The sequence below is a fragment of the Clavelina lepadiformis genome, chromosome 9, assembly GCF_947623445.1.
Source record: "Clavelina lepadiformis chromosome 9, kaClaLepa1.1, whole genome shotgun sequence".
NCBI classification, from domain to species: Eukaryota; Metazoa; Chordata; class Ascidiacea; order Aplousobranchia; family Clavelinidae; genus Clavelina; species Clavelina lepadiformis.
Window position 1 is genome coordinate 10,976,432 of NC_135248.1, and position 16,888 is coordinate 10,993,319.

The 16,888-nt window shown below is 41.5% G+C and overlaps 16 non-coding genes across 16 annotated transcripts; all 16 read right to left on the reverse strand.

The window, feature by feature from the left end:
• Positions 1 to 325: 325 nt before the first annotated feature.
• Trnad-guc (transfer RNA aspartic acid (anticodon GUC)) lies at positions 326 to 397 on the reverse strand. Its single transcript has one exon. It is a non-coding gene; the product is annotated as a tRNA-Asp (tRNA).
• A 782-nt stretch (positions 398 to 1,179) lies between these two features.
• Positions 1,180 to 1,251, reverse strand: Trnad-guc (transfer RNA aspartic acid (anticodon GUC)). The gene has a single exon. It is a non-coding gene; the product is annotated as a tRNA-Asp (tRNA).
• Positions 1,252 to 1,350: 99 nt separating this feature from the next.
• Trnad-guc (transfer RNA aspartic acid (anticodon GUC)) lies at positions 1,351 to 1,422 on the reverse strand. The gene has a single exon. It is a non-coding gene; the product is annotated as a tRNA-Asp (tRNA).
• Positions 1,423 to 2,712: 1,290 nt separating this feature from the next.
• Trnad-guc (transfer RNA aspartic acid (anticodon GUC)) lies at positions 2,713 to 2,784 on the reverse strand. Its single transcript has one exon. It is a non-coding gene; the product is annotated as a tRNA-Asp (tRNA).
• A 99-nt stretch (positions 2,785 to 2,883) lies between these two features.
• Positions 2,884 to 2,955, reverse strand: Trnad-guc (transfer RNA aspartic acid (anticodon GUC)). The gene has a single exon. It is a non-coding gene; the product is annotated as a tRNA-Asp (tRNA).
• A 441-nt stretch (positions 2,956 to 3,396) lies between these two features.
• Positions 3,397 to 3,468, reverse strand: Trnad-guc (transfer RNA aspartic acid (anticodon GUC)). The gene has a single exon. It is a non-coding gene; the product is annotated as a tRNA-Asp (tRNA).
• A 99-nt stretch (positions 3,469 to 3,567) lies between these two features.
• On the reverse strand, positions 3,568 to 3,639 carry Trnad-guc (transfer RNA aspartic acid (anticodon GUC)). The gene has a single exon. It is a non-coding gene; the product is annotated as a tRNA-Asp (tRNA).
• A 782-nt stretch (positions 3,640 to 4,421) lies between these two features.
• On the reverse strand, positions 4,422 to 4,493 carry Trnad-guc (transfer RNA aspartic acid (anticodon GUC)). Its single transcript has one exon. It is a non-coding gene; the product is annotated as a tRNA-Asp (tRNA).
• A 99-nt stretch (positions 4,494 to 4,592) lies between these two features.
• On the reverse strand, positions 4,593 to 4,664 carry Trnad-guc (transfer RNA aspartic acid (anticodon GUC)). Its single transcript has one exon. It is a non-coding gene; the product is annotated as a tRNA-Asp (tRNA).
• Positions 4,665 to 5,446: 782 nt separating this feature from the next.
• On the reverse strand, positions 5,447 to 5,518 carry Trnad-guc (transfer RNA aspartic acid (anticodon GUC)). Its single transcript has one exon. It is a non-coding gene; the product is annotated as a tRNA-Asp (tRNA).
• A 99-nt stretch (positions 5,519 to 5,617) lies between these two features.
• On the reverse strand, positions 5,618 to 5,689 carry Trnad-guc (transfer RNA aspartic acid (anticodon GUC)). The gene has a single exon. It is a non-coding gene; the product is annotated as a tRNA-Asp (tRNA).
• A 1,461-nt stretch (positions 5,690 to 7,150) lies between these two features.
• Positions 7,151 to 7,222, reverse strand: Trnad-guc (transfer RNA aspartic acid (anticodon GUC)). The gene has a single exon. It is a non-coding gene; the product is annotated as a tRNA-Asp (tRNA).
• Positions 7,223 to 8,175: 953 nt separating this feature from the next.
• Positions 8,176 to 8,247, reverse strand: Trnad-guc (transfer RNA aspartic acid (anticodon GUC)). The gene has a single exon. It is a non-coding gene; the product is annotated as a tRNA-Asp (tRNA).
• A 99-nt stretch (positions 8,248 to 8,346) lies between these two features.
• Trnad-guc (transfer RNA aspartic acid (anticodon GUC)) lies at positions 8,347 to 8,418 on the reverse strand. The gene has a single exon. It is a non-coding gene; the product is annotated as a tRNA-Asp (tRNA).
• Positions 8,419 to 15,652: 7,234 nt separating this feature from the next.
• Trnad-guc (transfer RNA aspartic acid (anticodon GUC)) lies at positions 15,653 to 15,724 on the reverse strand. The gene has a single exon. It is a non-coding gene; the product is annotated as a tRNA-Asp (tRNA).
• Positions 15,725 to 15,822: 98 nt separating this feature from the next.
• Trnad-guc (transfer RNA aspartic acid (anticodon GUC)) lies at positions 15,823 to 15,894 on the reverse strand. The gene has a single exon. It is a non-coding gene; the product is annotated as a tRNA-Asp (tRNA).
• Positions 15,895 to 16,888: the final 994 nt, after the last annotated feature.

The following is a 16,888-nucleotide window of genomic DNA, read 5'->3' on the forward strand; positions in this document are numbered from 1 at the left end:
GAACCCCGGTCTCCCGCGTGACAGGCGGGGATACTCACCACTATACTAACGAGGACCTCGACTACTTTGAAACAAACCCAAACTTTGAAGGACATTTTTACAATTTTTCTAGTATCGACACGTTGCCTTAATCTTAAAACAAAAAAATATATCACTCCCCGTCGGGAAATCGAACCCCGGTCTCCCTCGTGACAGGCGGGGATACTCACCACTATACTAACGAGGACCTCGAATACTTTGAAATAAACCCAAACTTTGAAGGACATATTTACAATGTTTCTAGAATAAACACGTTGCCTTGATCCTAAAACAAAAATATATATCACTCCCCGTCGGGGAATCGAACCCCGGTCTCCCGCGTGACAGGCGGGGATACTCACCACTATACTAACGAGGACCTCGACTACTTTCAAATAAACCCAAACTTTGAAGGACATATTTACAATGTTTCTAGTATGGACACGTTGCCTTGATCCTAAAACAAAGAAATATATTTCTCCCCGTCGGAAAATCGAACCCCGGTCTCCCGCGTGACAGGCGGGGATACTCACCACTATACTAACGAGGACCTCGACTACTTCGAAATAAACCCAAACTTTGAAGGACATATTTACAATGTTTCTAGAATAAACACGTTGCCTTGATCCTAAAACAAAAAAATATATCACTCCCTGTCGGGGAATCGAACCCCGGTCTCCCGCGTGACAGGCGGGGATACTCACCACTATACTAACGAGGACCTCGACTACTTTGAAACAAACCCAAACTTTGAAGGACATTTTTACAATTTTTCTAGTATCGACACGTTGCCTTAATCTTAAAACAAAAAAATATATCACTCCCCGTCGGGAAATCGAACCCCGGTCTCCCTCGTGACAGGCGGGGATACTCACCACTATACTAACGAAGACCTCGACTACTTTGAAATAAACCCAAACTTTGAGTGACTTTTTTTTTATATTTTCAGTATGGACACTTTGTGTTACTCTTGAAACAATAAAATATATCACTCCACGTCGGGAATCGAACCCCGGTCTCCCGCGTGACAGGCGGGGATACTCACCACTATACTAACGAGGACCTCGACTACTTTGAAATAAACCCAAACTTTGAAGGACATATTTACAATTTTTCTAGTATAAACATGTTGCCTTGATCCTAAAACAAAAATATAAATCACTCCCCGTCGGGGAATCGAACCCCGGTCTCCCGCGTGACAGGCGGGGATACTCACCACTATACTAACGAGGACCTCGACTGCATTGAAATAAACCCAAATTATGAAGGACATTTTTACAATGTTTCTAGTATGGACACGTTGCCTTGATCCTAAAACAAAAAAGTATATTACTCCCCGTCGGGGAATCGAACCCCGGTCTCCCGCGTGACAGGCGGGGATACTCACCACTATACTAACGAGGACCTCGACTACTTTCAAATAAACCCAAACTTTGAATGACATTTTTTTTATATTTTCAGCATGGACACTTTGTGTTACTTTTAAAACCAAGAAATATATCACTCCCCGTCGGGGAATCGAATCTCGGTCTCCCGCGTGACAGGCGGGGATACTCACCACTATACTAACGAGGACCTCGACTACTTTCAAATAAACCCAAACTTTAAATGACATTTTTTTTATATTTTCAGCATGGACACTTTGTGTTAGTCTTAAAACAATAAAATATATCACTCCCCGTCGGGGAATCGAACCCTGGTCTCCCGCGTGACAGGCGGGGATACTCACCACTATACTAACGAGGACCTCGAATACTTCGAATTAAACACAAAGTTTGAACCACATTAGTTTTTTCCAACATGGACACTTTGTGTTACTCTTGAAACAAAGAAATATATCACTCCCCGTCGGGAATCGATCCCGGGCTCCCGCGTGACAGGCGGGGATACTCACCACTATACTAACGAGCACCTCGAATATTTCGAATTAAACACAAAGTTTGAACCACATTGTTTTTTATTTTTCCAGCATGGACACATTGTGTTACTCTTGAAACCAATAAATATATCACTGCCCGTCGGGGAATCGAACCCCGGTCTCCCGCGTGACAGGCGGAGATACTCACCACTATACTAACGAGGACCTCGACTACTTTGAAATAAACCCAAACTTTGAAGGACTTATTTACAATTTTTCTAGTATAAACATGTTGCCTTGATCCTAAAACAAAAATATAAATCACTTCCCGTCTAGGAATCGAACCCCGGTCTCCCGCGTGACAGGCGGGGATACTCACCACTATACTAACGAGGACCTGGACTACTTTCAAATAAACCCAAAGTTTTAACGACATTTTTTTTATTTTTTCAGCATGGACACTTTGTGTTAGTCTTAAAACAAATAAATATATCACTCCCCGTCGGGAATCGTTCCCCGGTCTCCCGCGTGACAGGCGGGGATACTCACCACTATACTAACGAGGACCTCGACTATTTCGAATTAAACCCAAAGTTTCAAGGACATTATTTTTATTTTTGCAGTATGGACACTTTGTGTTACTTTTTAAACAAAGAAATATATCACTCCCCGTCGGGGAATCGAATCCCGGTCTCCCGCGTGACAGGCGGGGATACTCACCACTATACTAACGAGGACCTCGACTACTTTGAAATAAACCCAAACTTTGAAGGACATATTTACAATGTTTCTAGAATAAACACGTTGCCTTGATCCTAAAACAAAAATATATATCACTCCCCGTCGGGGAATCGAACCCCGGTCTCCCGCGTGACAGGCGGGGATACTCACCACTATACTAACGAGGACCTCGACTACTTTGAAATAAACCCAAACTTTGAAGGACATTTTTACAATGTTTCTAGTATGGACACGTTGCCTTGATCCTAAAACAAAGAAATATATTACTCCCCGTCGGGGAATCGAACCCCGGTCTCCCGCGTGACAGGCGGGGATACTCACCACTATACTAACGAGGACCTCGACTACTTTGAAATAAACCCAAACTTTGAAGGACATATTTACAATGTTTCTAGTATGGACACGTTGCCTTGATCCTAAAACAAAGAAATATATTTCTCCCCGTCGGAAAATCGAACCCCGGTCTCCCGCGTGACAGGCGGGGATACTCACCACTATACTAACGAGGACCTCGACTACTTTGAAATAAACCCAAACTTTGAAGGACATATTTACAATGTTTCTAGAATAAACACGTTGCCTTGATCCTAAAACAAAAAAATATATCACTCCCTGTCGGGGAATCGAACCCCGGTCTCCCGCGTGACAGGCGGGGATACTCACCACTATACTAACGAGGACCTCGACTACTTTGAAACAAACCCAAACTTTGAAGGACATTTTTACAATTTTTCTAGTATCGACACGTTGCCTTGATCCTAAAACAAAGAAATATATTACTCCCCGTCGGGGAATCGAACCCCGGTCTCCCGCGTGACAGGCGGGGATACTCACCACTATACTAACGAGGACCTCGACTACTTTGAAATAAACCCAAACTTTGAAGGACATTTTTACAATGTTTCTAGTATGGACACGTTGTCTTGATCCTAAAACAAAAAAATATATTACTCCCCGTCGGGGAATCGAACCCCGGTCTCCCGCGTGACAGGCGGGGATACTCACCACTATACTAACGAGGACCTCGACTACTTTGAAATAAACCCAAACTTTGAAGGACATATTTACAATGTTTCTAGTATGGACACGTTGTCTTGATCCTAAAACAAAAAAATATATTTCTCCCCGTCGGGAAATCGAACCCCGGTCTCCCGCGTGACAGGCGGGGATACTCACCACTATACTAACGAGGACCTCGACTACTTTGAAATAAACCCAAACTTTGAAGGACATATTTACAATGTTTCTAGAATAAACACGTTGCCTTGATCCTAAAACAAAAAAATATATCACTCCCTGTCGGGGAATCGAACCCCGGTCTCCCGCGTGACAGGCGGGGATACTCACCACTATACTAACGAGGACCTCGACTACTTTGAAACAAACCCAAACTTTGAAGGACATTTTTACAATTTTTCTAGTATCGACACGTTGCCTTAATCTTAAAACAAAAAAATATATCACTCCCCGTCGGGAAATCGAACCCCGGTCTCCCTCGTGACAGGCGGGGATACTCACCACTATACTAACGAAGACCTCGACTACTTTGAAATAAACCCAAACTTTGAGTGACATTTTTTTTATATTTTCAGCATGGACACTTTGTGTTACTCTTGAAACAATAAAATATATCACTCCACGTCGGGAATCGAACCCCGGTCTCCCGCGTGACAGGCGGGGATACTCACCACTATACTAACGAGGACCTCGACTACTTTGAAATAAACCCAAACTTTGAAGGAATTATTTACAATTTTTCTAGTATAAACATGTTGCCTTGATCCTAAAACAAAAATATATATCACTCCCCGTCGGGGAATCGAACCCCGGTCTCCCGCGTGACAGGCGGGGATACTCACCACTATACTAACGAGGACCTCGACTACTTTGAAATAAACCCAAACTTTGAAGGACATTTTTACAATGTTTCTAGTATGGACACGTTGCCTTGATCCTAAAACAAAGAAATATATTACTCCCCGTCGGGGAATCGAACCCCGGTCTCCCGCGTGACAGGCGGGGATACTCACCACTATACTAACGAGGACCTCGACTACTTTGAAATAAACCCAAACTTTGAAGGACATATTTACAATGTTTCTAGTATGGACACGTTGCCTTGATCCTAAAACAAAGAAATATATTTCTCCCCGTCGGAAAATCGAACCCCGGTCTCCCGCGTGACAGGCGGGGATACTCACCACTATACTAACGAGGACCTCGACTACTTTGAAATAAACCCAAACTTTGAAGGACATATTTACAATGTTTCTAGAATAAACACGTTGCCTTGATCCTAAAACAAAAAAATATATCACTCCCTGTCGGGGAATCGAACCCCGGTCTCCCGCGTGACAGGCGGGGATACTCACCACTATACTAACGAGGACCTCGACTACTTTGAAACAAACCCAAACTTTGAAGGACATTTTTACAATTTTTCTAGTATCGACACGTTGCCTTAATCTTAAAACAAAAAAATATATCACTCCCCGTCGGGAAATCGAACCCCGGTCTCCCTCGTGACAGGCGGGGATACTCACCACTATACTAACGAAGACCTCGACTACTTTGAAATAAACCCAAACTTTGAGTGACATTTTTTTTATTTTTTCAGTATGGACACTTTGTGTTACTCTTGAAACAATAAAATATATCACTCCACGTCGGGAATCGAACCCCGGTCTCCCGCGTGACAGGCGGGGATACTCACCACTATACTAACGAGAACCTCGACTACTTTGAAATAAACCCAAACTTTGAAGGACTTATTTACAATTTTTCTAGTATAAACATGTTGCCTTGATCCTAAAACAAAAATATAAATCACTCCCCGTCGGGGAATCGAACCCCGGTCTCCCGCGTGACAGGCGGGGATACTCACCACTATACTAACGAGGACCTCGACTACATTGAAATAAACCCAAATTATGAAGGACATTTTTACAATGTTTCTAGTATGGACACGTTGCCTTGATCCTAAAACAAAAAAGTATATTACTCCCCGTCGGGGAATCGAACCCCGGTCTCCCGCGTGACAGGCGGGGATACTCACCACTATACTAACGAGGACCTCGACTACTTTCAAATAAACCCAAACTTTGAAGGACATTTTTTTTATATTTTCAGCATGGACACTTTGTGTTACTTTTAAAACCAAGAAATATATCACTCCCCGTCGGGGAATCGAATCTCGGTCTCCCGCGTGACAGGCGGGGATACTCACCACTATACTAACGAGGACCTCGACTACTTTCAAATAAACCCAAACTTTGAATGATATTTTTTTTATATTTTCAGCATGGACACTTTGTGTTAGTCTTAAAACAAATAAATATATCACTCCCCGTCGGGGAATCGAACCCTGGTCTCCCGGGTGACAGGCGGGGATACTCACCACTATACTAACGAGGACCTCGAATATTTCGAATTGAACACAAAGTTTGAACCACATTAGTTTTTTCCAACATGGACACTTTGTGTTACTCTTGAAACAAAGAAATATATCACTCCCCGTCGGGAATCGATCCCGGGCTCCCGCGTGACAGGCGGGGATACTCACCACTATACTAACGAGCACCTCGAATATTTCGAATTAAACACAAAGTTTGAACCACATTGTTTTTTATTTTTCCAGCATGGACACATTGTGTTACTCTTGAAACCAATAAATATATCACTGCCCGTCGGGGAATCGAACCCCGGTCTCCCGCGTGACAGGCGGAGATACTCACCACTATACTAACGAGGACCTCGACTACTTTGAAATAAACCCAAACTTTGAAGGACTTATTTACAATTTTTCTAGTATAAACATGTTGCCTTGATCCTAAAACAAAAATATAAATCACTTCCCGTCTAGGAATCGAACCCCGGTCTCCCGCGTGACAGGCGGGGATACTCACCACTATACTAACGAGGACCTCGACTACTTTCAAATAAACCCAAAGTTTTAACGACATTTTTTTTATTTTTTCAGCATGGACACTTTGTGTTAGTCTTAAAACAAATAAATATATCACTCCCCGTCGGGAATCGTTCCCCGGTCTCCCGCGTGACAGGCGGGGATACTCACCACTATACTAACGAGGACCTCGACTATTTCGAATTAAACCCAAAGTTTCAAGGACATTATTTTTATTTTTGCAGTATGGACACTTTGTGTTACTTTTTAAACAAAGAAATATATCACTCCCCGTCGGGGAATCGAATCCCGGTCTCCCGCGTGACAGGCGGGGATACTCACCACTATACTAACGAGGACCTCGACTACTTTGAAATAAACCCAAACTTTGAAGGACATATTTACAATGTTTCTAGAATAAACACGTTGCCTTGATCCTAAAACAAAAATATATATCACTCCCCGTCGGGAAATCGAACCCCGGTCTCCCGCGTGACAGGCGGGGATACTCACCACTATACTAACGAGGACCTCGACTACTTTGAAATAAACCCAAACTTTGAAGGACATTTTTACAATGTTTCTAGTATGGACACGTTGTCTTGATCCTAAAACAAAAAAATATATTACTCCCCGTCGGGGAATCGAACCCCGGTCTCCCGCGTGACAGGCGGGGATACTCACCACTATACTAACGAGGACCTCGACTACTTTGAAATAAACCCAAACTTTGAAGGACATATTTACAATGTTTCTAGTATGGACACGTTGCCTTGATCCTAAAACAAAGAAATATATTACTCCCCGGTGGGGAATCGAACCCCGGTCTCCCGCGTGACAGGCGCGGATACTCACCACTATACTAACGAGGACCTCGACTACTTTGAAATAAACCCAAACTTTGAAGGACATATTTACAATGTTTCTAGTATGGACACGTTGCCTTGATCCTAAAACAAAGAAATATATTTCTCCCCGTCGGGAAATCGAACCCCGGTCTCCCGCGTGACAGGCGGGGATACTCACCACTATACTAACGAGGACCTCGACTACTTTGAAATAAACCCAAACTTTGAAGGACATATTTACAATGTTTCTAGAATAAACACGTTGCCTTGATCCTAAAACAAAAAAATATATCACTCCCTGTCGGGGAATCGAACCCCGGTCTCCCGCGTGACAGGCGGGGATACTCACCACTATACTAACGAGGACCTCGACTACTTTGAAACAAACCCAAACTTTGAAGGACATTTTTACAATTTTTCTAGTATCGACACGTTGCCTTAATCTTAAAACAAAAAAATATATCACTCCCCGTCGGGAAATCGAACCCCGGTCTCCCTCGTGACAGGCGGGGATACTCACCACTATACTAACGAAGACCTCGACTACTTTGAAATAAACCCAAGCTTTGAGTGACATTTTTTTTATATTTTCAGCATGGACACTTTGTGTTACTCTTGAAACAATAAAATATATCACTCCACGTCGGGAATCGAACCCCGGTCTCCCGCGTGACAGGCGGGGATACTCACCACTATACTAACGAGGACCTCGACTACTTTGAAATAAACCCAAACTTTGAAGGACTTATTTACAATTTTTCTAGTATAAACATGTTGCCTTGATCCTAAAACAAAAATATAAATCACTCCCCGTCGGGGAATCGAACCCCGGTCTCCCGCGTGACAGGCGGGGATACTCACCACTATACTAACGAGGACCTCGACTACATTGAAATAAACCCAAATTATGAAGGACATTTTTACAATGTTTCTAGTATGGACACGTTGCCTTGATCCTAAAACAAAAAAGTATATTACTCCCCGTCGGGGAATCGAACCCCGGTCTCCCGCGTGACAGGCGGGGATACTCACCACTATACTAACGAGGACCTCGACTACTTTCAAATAAACCCAAACTTTGAATGACATTTTTTTTATATTTTCAGCATGGACACTTTGTGTTACTTTTAAAACCAAGAAATATATCACTCCCCGTCGGGGAATCGAATCTCGGTCTCCCGCGTGACAGGCGGGGATACTCACCACTATACTAACGAGGACCTCGACTACTTTCAAATAAACCCAAACTTTGAATGACATTTTTTTTATATTTTCAGCATGGACACTTTGTGTTAGTCTTAAAACAAATAAATATATCACTCCCCGTCGGGGAATCGAACCCTGGTCTCCCGCGTGACAGGCGGGGATACTCACCACTATACTAACGAGGACCTCGAATACTTCGAATTAAACACAAAGTTTGAACCACATTAGTTTTTTCCAACATGGACACTTTGTGTTACTCTTGAAACAAAGAAATATATCACTCCCCGTCGGGAATCGATCCCGGGCTCCCGCGTGACAGGCGGGGATACTCACCACTATACTAACGAGCACCTCGAATATTTCGAATTAAACACAAAGTTTGAACCACATTGTTTTTTATTTTTCCAGCATGGACACATTGTGTTACTCTTGAAACCAATAAATATATCACTGCCCGTCGGGGAATCGAACCCCGGTCTCCCGCGTGACAGGCGGGGATACTCACCACTATACTAACGAGGACCTCGACTACTTTGAATAAAACCCAAACTTTGAAGGACTTATTTACAATTTTTCTAGTATAAACATGTTGCCTTGATCCTAAAACAAAAATATAAATCACTTCCCGTCTAGGAATCGAACCCCGGTCTCCCGCGTGACAGGCGGGGATACTCACCACTATACTAACGAGGACCTCGACTACTTTCAAATAAACCCAAAGTTTTAACGACATTTTTTTTATTTTTTCAGCATGGACACTTTGTGTTAGTCTTAAAACAAATAAATATATCACTCCCCGTCGGGAATCGTTCCCCGGTCTCCCGCGTGACAGGCGGGGATACTCACCACTATACTAACGAGGACCTCGACTATTTCGAATTAAACCCAAAGTTTCAAGGACATTATTTTTATTTTTGCAGTATGGACACTTTGTGTTACTTTTTAAACAAAGAAATATATCACTCCCCGTCGGGGAATCGAATCCCGGTCTCCCGCGTGACAGGCGGGGATACTCACCACTATACTAACGAGGACCTCGACTACTTTGAAATAAACCCAAACTTTGAAGGACATTTTTACAATGTTTCTAGTATGGACACGTTGCCTTGATCCTAAAACAAAGAAATATATTACTCCCCGTCGGGGAATCGAACCCCGGTCTCCCGCGTGACAGGAGGGGATACTCACCACTATACTAACGAGGACCTCGACTACTTTGAAATAAACCCAAACTTTGAAGGACATATTTACAATGTTTCTAGTATGGACACGTTGCCTTGATCCTAAAACAAAAATGTATATTACTCCCCGTCGGGGAAACGAACCCCGGTCTCCCGCGTGACAGGCGGGGATACTCACCACCATACTAACGAGGACCTCGACTATTTCGAATTAAACCCAAAGTTTCAAGGACATTATTTTTATTTTTGCAGTATGGACACTTTGTGTTACTTTTAAAACCAAGAAATATATCACTCCCCGTCGGGGAATCGAATCCCGGTCTCCCGCGTGACAGGCGGGGATACTCACCACTATACTAACGAGGACCTCGACTATTTCGAATTAAACCCAAAGTTTCAAGGACATTATTTTTATTTTTTTTTTATTTTTTATTTTTTAACCCTTTCTTGGGTTTTAACACGACAATGCACGATCAATACACGAAAACAATATTCGATATGCAATACACTTATGTACATAAATACTTCTTTTGATACTGTCACAATCGAAATTAATTTGAGCACATACTATTCCAAAGGATTTGTGTTACTGAGTTGTAAACACTTGTCTGGCGACTTTTCTCTGCGCTATTGCGCGCTTTTGACATGGCTTTTATTCTGTTTATCACATCTTGATAGAGAAACGGTTCTTGTTCGAAAATCACTTTGTTCCTAGATAGCCATATGCAGTACCTTGAAATGCTTAACAATAATATTGTTGCATTCAAATTGGTTTCGCAAACACAAAGTTGTTTTAGTGAACTCAAGTCCTAGGCAATACACATTTGTGGAGAAACTTTCGGCATCAAAACACCGCTGATGTTAAATATTATCACGTTTACATAATCCCATATGGGTTGTATACATACACAATCATAAAACAAATGATATACATCTTCATCATGAAGGTCACATAATGGGCATCTTGATGTTTTTTGTATACGTGCTATGCGCTCATTAATACATAAGGGTAGCACATTCCATACCATCTTGTAACCAAAAGTTTTTAAATAATTTGGTAGTACCTTATTGTGAATGCCAGTCCACATGTTTGGCATATTTATGGGGAACATAGGTACTAGTACTTGTGCATTTCTCTCGTTTACAATTCTCCTGTAAATTTGTTTGGTTGTCTTTTCAGCAATTTCATCAATGGTAATGCTGTAACGTTTCAGGATATCAACTACGTTGCTATAATATGACGTGGGTTGTGAAGCATGCAACACAGAATTATTTACAGGCATTGCCAGCATTTTACACAACGTAAAGCCAATGTAATGTTCAAGGAAATACAGCGGTAGGTGTATGCTGTTATTTTGCTTTCGAGCGTTGTAATATTTCTTAACAACTTTTAACTTCAAGATATCTAAATACAATGGGATGTCAATACAGTCGTATCCACCGTTTTCCCTGGTTTTACTTATCGTTTCCATGTTTAATTTTGCACCAGTGCTAAAAACATAATTTTCAACAATTTTGCGTACATTTCGGCGCTGCTGAAGCGCAAGATCATACACTCTAGAACCATACACAAAAATGGGCAATAATAGTGTTTTTACAATTAGCGATTTTCCATCATACGTCGATCTAAATTTTGAGAAATTCGATACCTTCAAACGCATGCTACGCACCTTGTTTTCGAGCCAATCAGTAATTGCCTGAGGTTTACCATAAGGAACGTTCAAAACATTTATCGAATCGACCCAGGAAAGCGTGGGAAGCTGAGAGTTTTTGCTTTGCTTCCTACCTAGTTTCAAAGCCGTTACTTTACTGAAGTTCACTTTTATTCCCGTCGCTGTAAGGTATTCACCTAATACAAAAAAGCTTGTGACACCGATTGTTCATCTTGGAGGACCAAGGTTGTATCATCGGCGTATGCTATAGTTTTCACAACTTTACCGCCTGAAGCTGGTAGATGTAAACCTTGTATAGCTGTATTCTTGTTTAAAGCAATTATAACCGGCTCCATTGCTAACAGGAACAAATACAAACTTAATGGATCTCCTTGTCGTAAACCGCGTTCGACGCGAAAATCTGCCCCTATATGCCCATTGATCATTACACATGTCTGATTATTTATCAGCGTAGTTGTGATCATTTTCGTAAAAATTTCACCAAAACCGAATTTTTTCAGAATTTCAACCAAGAATTCATGGTCGACGCAGTCAAATGCTTTGTAGATGTCAAGAGATACAATGTATCCCTCGGTGTTTCTATTTTTAATATATTCAATACAGTCTCTAAGCAGCGCTGTTCCATCGTTTATATCTCTGCCACACACTGCAAACTGCGTGTCATTGATAAGTTTTGGTACAAAGCTTTTCAATCGTAATGTCATCATTTTGCTAAATATCTTATAATCGACATTCAGTAATGTTATCGGTCGATAATTTTTTATATCAGTCCGTTCGCCTTTCTTAAATATCAGAGTTAGCAGTCCCAGAGTCAACTCGGCGGGTGGTTGTGATTCAGCAAAAAACTCTTTCGCTACTTCAATCAGCGTGTCGCCTACAAGGCTCCAGAACGTTTTGTAGAATTCTATGCTTAAGCCATCGAGCCCCGGTGTTTTACCATTTTTCATGGATTTAATGGCGAAAAGCATCTCGTCCTTAGTTACTTCCAGCTCTAAGGTCTCTGTGGTGTCTCTATCTATTTTTTGTTCAATATCCTGTAGGAACGCGCTTTGTCTCCATTTGTCAAGTTTTTGTTTCGAGTATAAGGTTTTATAAAAATCAGTCGCAACGTCTAGTTTTTCTTTCGGCGTGTTTGCTTCAATGTTTTGATTTGTGCGCAGCGACTCGATGTAGGTCGCTCTGTGATGTTCTTTCAGCTTGCGGTAGAAAAACTTTGTCGGGCGATCTCCATAGTCAAGTTCATTTGCATGAGCAATTATTCTAATTTTCTTTCGTTTTTCTTTGTGGATAGTAATTAGTTCGGCTTTTGTTTTGCGAAACTCTGTCATGACTTTTTTGCCTTCATTTAAGTCTTGGCGCAAATCATTGAGGCTTGCGTTTAATTCGTGTTCTCGCTGATTCTTTTTTTGGTGAATTCGCTTCGAGTGTTTCTGCACCAGTTCTCTTATTCGGTACTTTGTATCAACCCACCAATCGAGTTTATTTTTGTAAAGAACTTGCAGACTTTTATAATCATGCCAGCTTTCTTTTAATTCTTGAGTAAGGTCTTCATTTTCGTAAACGGTGACATTGTTTTTCCAGTAGCCATTGCCGTAGTTTCTGGAAATGTTTAATTTGATATCAACGTGAATCGCATCGTGATCGCTTACAGCGCAAGGTTCGATGACATGATTAATGTGCGTGAGCTCGTCTGAACCGTAAAAGCGGTCCAGCCTTGAGTGCGCTTCGTTGCCATGCCAAGTAAAATCTTTTCCGTTCGGTCGTGATATTCTATAGAGGTCTTTCAATCCGTAGGTTTCGCACAAATCCTTCAGGGACTTCGACTCATACCGTTTAACTTGGTGCGCCATAAAGTTATTGCGATCTTTTAGTCGGTCGTCGACGCAGTTGAAATCCCCCGCCAACATTGTTGGTAATTTGCTGTGCACATAAGGATATATGCCGTCATAAAACCGATCTTGCGTGTTGCATTCGTTGCCACTTCCGCGTACTGGTGCGTAAACGTTTACAATGTGCATACTTTCGCCAAAAACACTAATATCCGCGGCTAATACTCTCCCAAAGTTGTCAAAATTTACGCTTTTAACCTCTATATGCTTGTTATTTATTAGTATAGCCAGGCCTCTTGATTGCGTGTTTCCTGAATTCCACAGCGCACGCTTACCCCATTCTTTTGTCCACTGTATTTCGTCCCCCGGGCTAGAGTGCGTTTCTTGTAACAAGGCAACGTCAACGTTTTTGGTGCGTAGCAAGTCATAAACGAAGGCGCGTTTGTCTTGCTTTCGCAATCCATTACAATTAAGACTGAGAATACGTAGAAGAAACATAATAAACGATAACGTAAGGTATCTAAATCCGGAAAAACGAATACAATAATTACTATTTAAATATAATCTTTAATCCCTTCAATACTTTCACATGTGTATTTATATCCACAATTACAAAAGTATGATTGAGAGGGGCTTATGGCCTTACAAACCACCTCTTCACAGTCACAATGTATAACACACAAATTGCATTCTGTGTTCACACATTTGCCTTGTGTTCTAATTGGGGGTATTAGGTTGTAGCTCTTACACAAACACTCACACAATGAAGCATTACAGGTTGCACATTCAACAAAGTTCTCACCATACTCTGATACATGAGTGTGTGCTTTACAGCAGGATAGGTATTTTAATTCACTTTGACACACATCACAAGGAAAGTCATGCATGTTTCCTTCTGGAATTATCTGTTTAATTCTGTCATTACAGGTATTTATTACTATATAATCTTCAGGGCATTTACTACATTTCCATTTCTTGCACTCCAAGATATGTTCTTCATTGTCACATGCTAGACATTTGACTATGTAAGTATTATCATTATGGCTAACCTTTGTGCAGGGCTCCTCAGATGCCTCATCTGGAGAGGGTCTTTTCCTGTCACTCCTCCTGTCAGTATTCTTTTCTATTGAGTTGTCTTCATTCATATGTACTTCTGTTAGATTGTTTCCTGTCATGTCAAACCAGTCCCTAGGTTGTTCTTCACCTTTCTTTGTGGTTGCTGTATCAGGTTCATTGCTGTCATTGTTCTTTCCATCTTCAGTATTGTCCTTGTTTGTGTTCATTATAGAATTTTCATGGTTTTCTTCATTGTGAGTGTGGCCAGGTGATTGGTGTCTAGTGAGGGGGTTTCTATAATAATCCATACCTCTTCTAGGGTTTGGCTGATTGTTCTCTTCCAGTGGGGGTATTCAGAGTTATTTTTGGCAGGACAGTTGATGTGTTTGTGTCCTGGTTTGTTGCAGTACTGGCATGTTGCCAACTGTCCTTGGTATTTGACTAGCAGTTCTTCTCCAAGAATATTTAAATAGCTTGGTAATGGTGTTTGATCCAGTTCATCTTTAGCCATTTCCATAATATAAACACCACTGAACAAAGCCTTTGCATCTTTTTTTGGGAAACATTTAATGATTTTACCATGATTTTCTTCTAAGTATGATTTCAAGGCTTCAATAGGAAATGGTGTAGGAATCCAAGATATATGAACATATACCTTATCCGGTTCATACAGCTTTAGGTACCGAATTTCTTCAAGATTAAGAAGTTTTTCATGTAAATCCAGAACATGCTCTCTCGACTTGCAGGTAATATCGATATTGCCGCCTTTCTTCTCCACTAGGCCAACGAGTAATTTTAAAGAAAAGTTAATCTTTTCAAAAATTTTCCAAAGATCTTCCCTTTTGGTACCATAAGATACTCTAAACGTTAGGCAATTTGGCCTTGCATACTCCATTGTTCTTAAATTCTTCTTAACTTTGTCCGAATAAGAAACAGGTTTAATTTCTGCCATAACTTTCGATGATTCAGAGCACTCAAGTGCAAATATTTAACAATATAAGCCGGCGTAATGGGTGGCTAACCCAAAATATTCTACCAGATTTCCACGCGGTTGCTTAACTTCGTCCACTACAGTCCACCGCTCTACCAACTCAATTTAGAATCCTATTATTTTTATTTTTGCAGTATGGACACTTTGTGTTACATTTAAAACAAAGAAATATATCACTCCCCGTCGGGGAATCGAATCCCGGTCTCCCGCGTGACAGGCGGGGATACTCACCACTATACTAACGAGGACCTCGACTACTTTCAAATAAACCCAAACTTTGAAGGACATATTTACAATTTTTCTAGTATGGACACGTTGCCTTGATCCTAAAACAAAGAAATATATTACTCCCCGTCGGGGAATCGAACCCCGGTCTCCCGCGTGACAGGCGGGGATACTCACCACTATACTAACGAGGACCTCGAATACTTTGAAATAAACCCAAACTTTGAAGGACATATTTACAATTTTTCTAGTATGGACACGTTGCCTTGATCCTAAAGAAAGATATATATTACTCCCCGTCGGGGAATCGAACCCCGGTCTCCCGCGTGACAGGCGGGGATACTCACCACTATACTAACGAGGACCTCGACTACGTTGAAATAAACGCAAACTTTGAAGGACATATTTACAATGTTTCTAGTATGGACACGTTGACTTGTTCCTGAAACAAAAAAATATATCACTCCTCGTCGGGGAATCGTACCTCGGTCTCCCGCGTGACAGGCGGGGATACTCACCACTATACTAACGAGGACCTCGAATACTTTCAAATAAACCCAAACTTTGAATGACATTTTTTTTATTTTTCCGGCATGGACACTTTGTGTTACTCTTAAAACAAATAAATATATCACTCTCCGTCGGGGAATCGAACCCCGGTCTCCCGCGTGACAGGCGGGGATACTCACCACTATACTAACGAGGACCTCGACTACGTTGAAATGAACCCAAAATTTCAAGGACATTTTTACAATGTTTGTAGTATAGACACGTTGTGTTGTTCCTGAAACAAATAAATATATCACTCCCCGTCGGGGAATCGAATCCCGGTCTCCCGCGTGACAGACGGGGATACTCACCACTATACTAACGAGGACCTCGACTATTTCGAATTAAACACAAAGTTTGAACCACATTGTTTTTTATTTTTCCAGCATGGACACATTGTGTTACTCTTGAAACCAATAAATATATCACTGCCCGTCGGGGAATCGAACCCCGGTCTCCCGCGTGACAGGCGGGGATACTCACCACTATACTAACGAGGACCTCGACTACATTGAAGTAAACCCAAATTATGAAGGACATTTTTGCAATGTTTCTAGTATGGACACGTTGCCTTGATCCTAAAACAAAAAAGTATATTACTCCCCGTCGGGGAATCGAACCCCGGTCTCCTGCGTGACAGGCGGGGATACTCACCACTATACTAACGAGGACCTCGACTACTTTCAAATAAACCCAAAGTTTTAACGACATTTTTTTTATTTTTTCAGCTTGGACACTTTGTGTTAGTCTTAAAACAAATAAATATATCACTCCCCGTCGGGGAATCGATCCCCGGTCTCCCGCGTGAC